At 48.0% G+C, this 4,906-nt stretch overlaps 1 non-coding gene across 1 annotated transcript; it reads left to right on the top strand.

Moving 5' to 3' along the window:
• Window positions 1-2,696: 2,696 nt before the first annotated feature.
• LOC134898906 (U1 spliceosomal RNA) lies at window positions 2,697-2,862 on the top strand. Its single transcript, XR_010172596.1, has one exon. It is a non-coding gene; the product is annotated as a U1 spliceosomal RNA (small nuclear RNA).
• The last annotated feature ends 2,044 nt before the right edge of the window (window positions 2,863-4,906 follow it).

The following is a 4,906-nucleotide window of genomic DNA, read 5'->3' as shown; positions in this document are numbered from 1 at the left end:
CATATGTGTAAGGGACATTGGTGGTCATTCCGAGTTGTTCGCTCGGTAATTTTCTTCGCATCGCAGCGATTTTCCGCTAATTGCGCATGCGCAAGGGTGGTCATTCCGAGTTGTTCGCTCTGTAATTTTCTTCGCGTCGCAGCGATTTTCCGCTAATTGCGCATGCGCAATGTTCGCTCTGCGACTGCGCAAAGTAAATTTGCTATGCAGTTAGGTATTTTACTCACGGCATTACGAGGTTTTTTCTTTGTTCTGCTGATCGTAGTGTGATTGACAGGAAGTGGGTGTTTCTGGGCGGATACTGGCCGTTTTATGGGTGTGTGTGAAAAAACGCTGCCGTTTCTGGGTAAAACGCGGGAGTGTCTGAAGAAACGGGGGAGTGTCTGGGCGAACGCTGGGTGTGTTTGTGACGTCAAACCAGGAACGAAACTGACTGAACTGATCACAGTTGTCGAGTAAGTCTGGAGCTACTCAGAAACTGCTAAGAAGTGTCTATTCGCAATTCTGCTAATCTTTCGTTCGCAATTTTGATAAGCTAAGATTCACTCCCAGTAGTCGGCGGCTTAGCGTGTGCAATGCTGCTAAAAGCAGCTTGCGAGCTAACAACTCGGAATGAGGGCCATTATGTGTAAAAGGGCATTAATAAAGGTTGTCATAATGTGTAAGACGCATTATGTTTATAAGGACATTAATGATGTGTCTCATATGTGTAAGGGGCATTACTGTGTGGAATTATGTGTATAAATGCATTACTAATGTGTGGCATTATGTGTATAAGGTGCTCTAATATGTAGCGTTGCGTATATAAAGGGCATTTACTGTGTTGTCTAATGTGAATAAAGAGCAATAGGGTGTGGTGTAATGTAAATAAGGAGCAATTCAGTGTGATGTAATGTGAATAAGGAGCACTACTGTACGAAGTAACGTTTATAAGGTAAAGTGATACTACTGTGGGATGTAATGTGAATTATGGACACTATCACGTGATCAAATGTGAATAAAATTGCAGTACTGTGTGGCGGAATTTTAATTGGGGGTACTATTGTGTGGACATGCCCATTGCCAGCAAAAACACACCCCTTTTTGGACTGTGCGCCAAATGTGCGAACTGTTCCTGTTTAAAATATAGGGGGTACAAACACCAAAATAAGTACTGTTATGGGTGAGGTTTGATGGTGCTGGGAAAGAGGTGCAAGGTCAGAGGCGGAACCAGCGGTGGTGCTAGGGGGCACCAGGCAAAATCTTGCCTAGGGCATCATATTGGTTAGGGCCAGCTCTGCCAAAGGGCCTTGTGGGGGAAATGTCTTCAGTAAAAGCATTCCCTGTGTGTGTGGTGTGTCGGTACGCGTGTGTCGACATGTCTGAGGAAGAAGGCTATATTAGAGAGGAGCGGGAGCAAATGAATGTGGTGTCTCCGCCGACACCTGATTGGATGGATATGTGGAATGTTTTAATTGCTAGTGTAAACTCATTGCACAAAAGATTAGACAAGGCTGAAGATTTGGGACAGTCAGGGTCTCAACCCATGCCTGATCCTATGTCGCAGGGACTGTCAGGGTCTCATAAGTGCCCACTATCCAGATTGTTGACACAGATACCGGCACGGATTCTGACTCCAGTGTCGATTACGATGATGCAAAGTTACAGCCAAAATTGGCAAAATACATTTGATATATGATTATGGCAATAAAAGATGTTTTGCACATCACAGAGGAGCCCCCTATCCCTGACAAGAGGGTACATATGTACAAGGGAAAGAAGCCTGAGGTAACCTTTTCCCCTCACACGAGCTGAACGAGTTATGTGAAAAAGCTTGGGAATCTCCTGCAGATTTCCAAAAGGATTCTTATGGCGTATCCTTTCCCATCAACGGATAGGTTACGATGGGAATCCTCCCCTTGGGTGGACAAAGCATTAACACGCTTATCCAAGAAGTTAGCCCTCCCGTCCCAGGATACGGCTACCCTCAAAGAGTCTGCTGACCGCAAACAGGAGATTACCCTGAAGTCCATTTATACACATTCAGGTACCTTACTCAGACCGGCAATTGCGTCGGCCTGGGTGTGTATGTGTAGTGCTGTAGCGGCATGGACGGATACCCTAGATAAGGATACTATTTTATTGCCCCTGGGGCATATAAGAGATGATGTCCTATATATGTGTGTATGCAAACTACAGGTGGTGCTGCATGGCTCACACCCTTTTGCTTGTCTTGTAGAGCAACTCTGGAGCTGTTACTGGGTCCAGCTGCTGCAAGAAATCAGCTTGAATGCTTCAGGGGCTGGGGCATGGCCAACATGAGCCCCACACTGATGGGGGTGTATAAAGCGATCTAGGGGTCATCCAAGCGCAACCCCACAAAGGCCGCCATGCCCTGCGTGACCATTTTCTCTTTTCATATGCAGACGAGGGTTGCAGCCAACTATACCCATTGCTTGGATGACATCACCATATGCGAATCCATCTGCTGCAGGCCTTCCCCCAGGAATGCTTGCACTAGTTGTTGCATTTGGTTTGTTGTTTGGGGGGTGCTTCAGTATTAGGCAGCCTTCTGCCCTCACACATTCGTCTGAAAATGTGTTCTCCCTGCAGTTGTTGTCCCCAGATGAGAGTTCCCTTGTGCTGCCTCAGTTGAATCTCCTTTACTTGACGGAGGTGTGCCTGAGCAGCGGCCCTCCCCAGCCCTATCTCAAATCATACTTATTTTGCTTAGGTGATACCATGGTCATGAAGATTGTTTTCCCAGGGTGAGGTTCATTCATTGCATTCTGGGTATGCTGACCTCTGTGATTTCCCCAAATGTGGGAATCTCGACTGCATAATTTGTGGTAGGGGGGGGGACTGCATTTGTGCTTTCCCCTGGTTGGCTCTGGTATAATTTAGATCTCATTGTCTCAGGTCTCTCTCCAGCCTAGTTTGCTGTCTGTTTCCACTTCTCTTTTCTTGAGCCCCTCCCTTCTATGCCCTTGCGCACTATCCTGACTTCTCCCGTCTGCTTACTTTGTGCCTTCCAACGCACAATGCGAACTACAGGTGGTGTTGCAGGGCCCACACCCTTTTATTTGCCTTACAGAGCAGCTCTGGAGCTGTTACAGTGCCCAGCTGCAGCAAGAAATCAGCTTGAATGCTTCAGGGGCTGGGGCATGGCCAACATGAGCCCCACACCAAAGGAGGGTGGGGGGTGTTCAATGCGAACTAGGGGTCATCCAAGCGCCCCTTTTCTCTTTTCATATGCAGATGAGGGTTCCAGCCAACTTTGGCCCACTGCTTGGATGACATCACCGTATGCAAATCCGTCTGCTGCAGACCTTTCCCCAGGAATGCTTGTACTAGCTGTTGCATATGGTTTGATGTTTGAGGGTGCTTCAGTATTAGGCAGCCTTCTGCCCTCTCATTTTCATCTGAAAAGATGTGGTCTCCCTGCAGTTGTTGTCCCCAGACAAGAGTTCCCTTGTGCTTCCTCAGTTGAATCTCCTTAACTTGACGGGGGTGTGCTCGAGCAGCCGCCCTCCACAGCCCTATCCCAACACATGCTTTTCTTGCGTATGAGATCTCTTGATCATGAAGATAGTTCTCACAGGGTGAGGTTCATCCATTACATTTTAAAGTAGGAAGGTACAAATTGCATATTCAAATTACATATATGTGCTGGATTCAAATGTTTTCCCCCCTTCCTTTCTCAATTGTGCCCATCAGCAGCTATTCTAATGTTGCTGCCAATGGGTGTGACACATTAATTTCTTCTGTGGGGTACACTGGACTCCACAAGGATTCACATTGGGGTGTAGAGTAGGATCTTGATCTGAGGCACCAACAGGCTCAAAGCTTTTGACTGTTCCCAAGATGCTCAGCGCCCCCTGCTCTATAACCTCGCTTCCATGAACAGGGAGCTCAGTTTGTAGTTGGTGCCTTCAGTAGCAGGCCACTTAACAGGGGGCTGCCTCAGGCAGCCTATTCTTAGCTATTAATTTTGACAAGAAAAGAAGAACTTTTTTTATAAGAATCTACAAGGGCTGCAGCAGGTTAGGTCTAATAGACATCTTTACTGCAGCTCCATCACTCCCAGCGGCGCAGTATACTCCCGTGCCCTGGTTGCTGGGTCACTGCAGCGGAGGCTCCGGTTTCTTCCTAAGGTCAGTCACACACACACCGCCCTCCGGGATCACGAGGCCGCTGATGAAAGGGAGGTAAGGGACTTCTGTGCCCACACTATACCGTGATCCAGCGTGGCTGTAGGGGGTGGGCCATGTGCGCACTAGCGTGGACACTGATTACTGGGCAGCCGCTCCACTAGCCACCAGGGACAGTTAAGGAGCACAGCTCTGGGGGGGTTTTCTCTTATATTAACCCCATTTTGTACTACCCGCAGTACATTGTGATAGGTAATAGAGCCTGATTCAGGTTGGATTGCAATCGCAATAAGCAATCCAACTGCAAAAATTGCTAAGAGCATACGCATGCGCCTGCATTTTCTGCGGCACCCCGCAGATAATGCGATCGCTTCTGACTGTCAATTGGTGCTGGGGGGGGGGTCAGCAACAATCCATTTCCAAGTCGGAGATGGAGCGGTGCATGGGCAGGGCTACAAAATGGGGTCGGCATCGGAGAAACAGGAGGCGTGGTCAGAGCTGCTGCATGACATCACATTCAGCAGCTGCGATCACAAAAATGGTGGCGGCTTCCTGCGCACACATACAGTCTGCACCAACAGGAGGCTAACCCATTTTTTATGATCACGCTGAACTGCACTGAGACTGCAATTTCAGCGTGGTCAAGAAGGGAGGCGGCATGCTGGGTGGCCCCAGCATGCGAACCAAAGGATTGCAAATTCTGTTACTTAGCAGAATTTGCAATCCTTACTGAATTAGGCCCATTGATTACAAAATGTATTTGTAAATATTTGAAG

Source organism: Pseudophryne corroboree, chromosome 3 (assembly GCF_028390025.1).
Source record: "Pseudophryne corroboree isolate aPseCor3 chromosome 3, aPseCor3.hap2, whole genome shotgun sequence".
Lineage (NCBI taxonomy): Eukaryota > Metazoa > Chordata > Amphibia > Anura > Myobatrachidae > Pseudophryne > Pseudophryne corroboree.
Note: the sequence above shows the minus strand (reverse complement) of the source record. Positions and strands in the feature narration are given on the sequence as shown.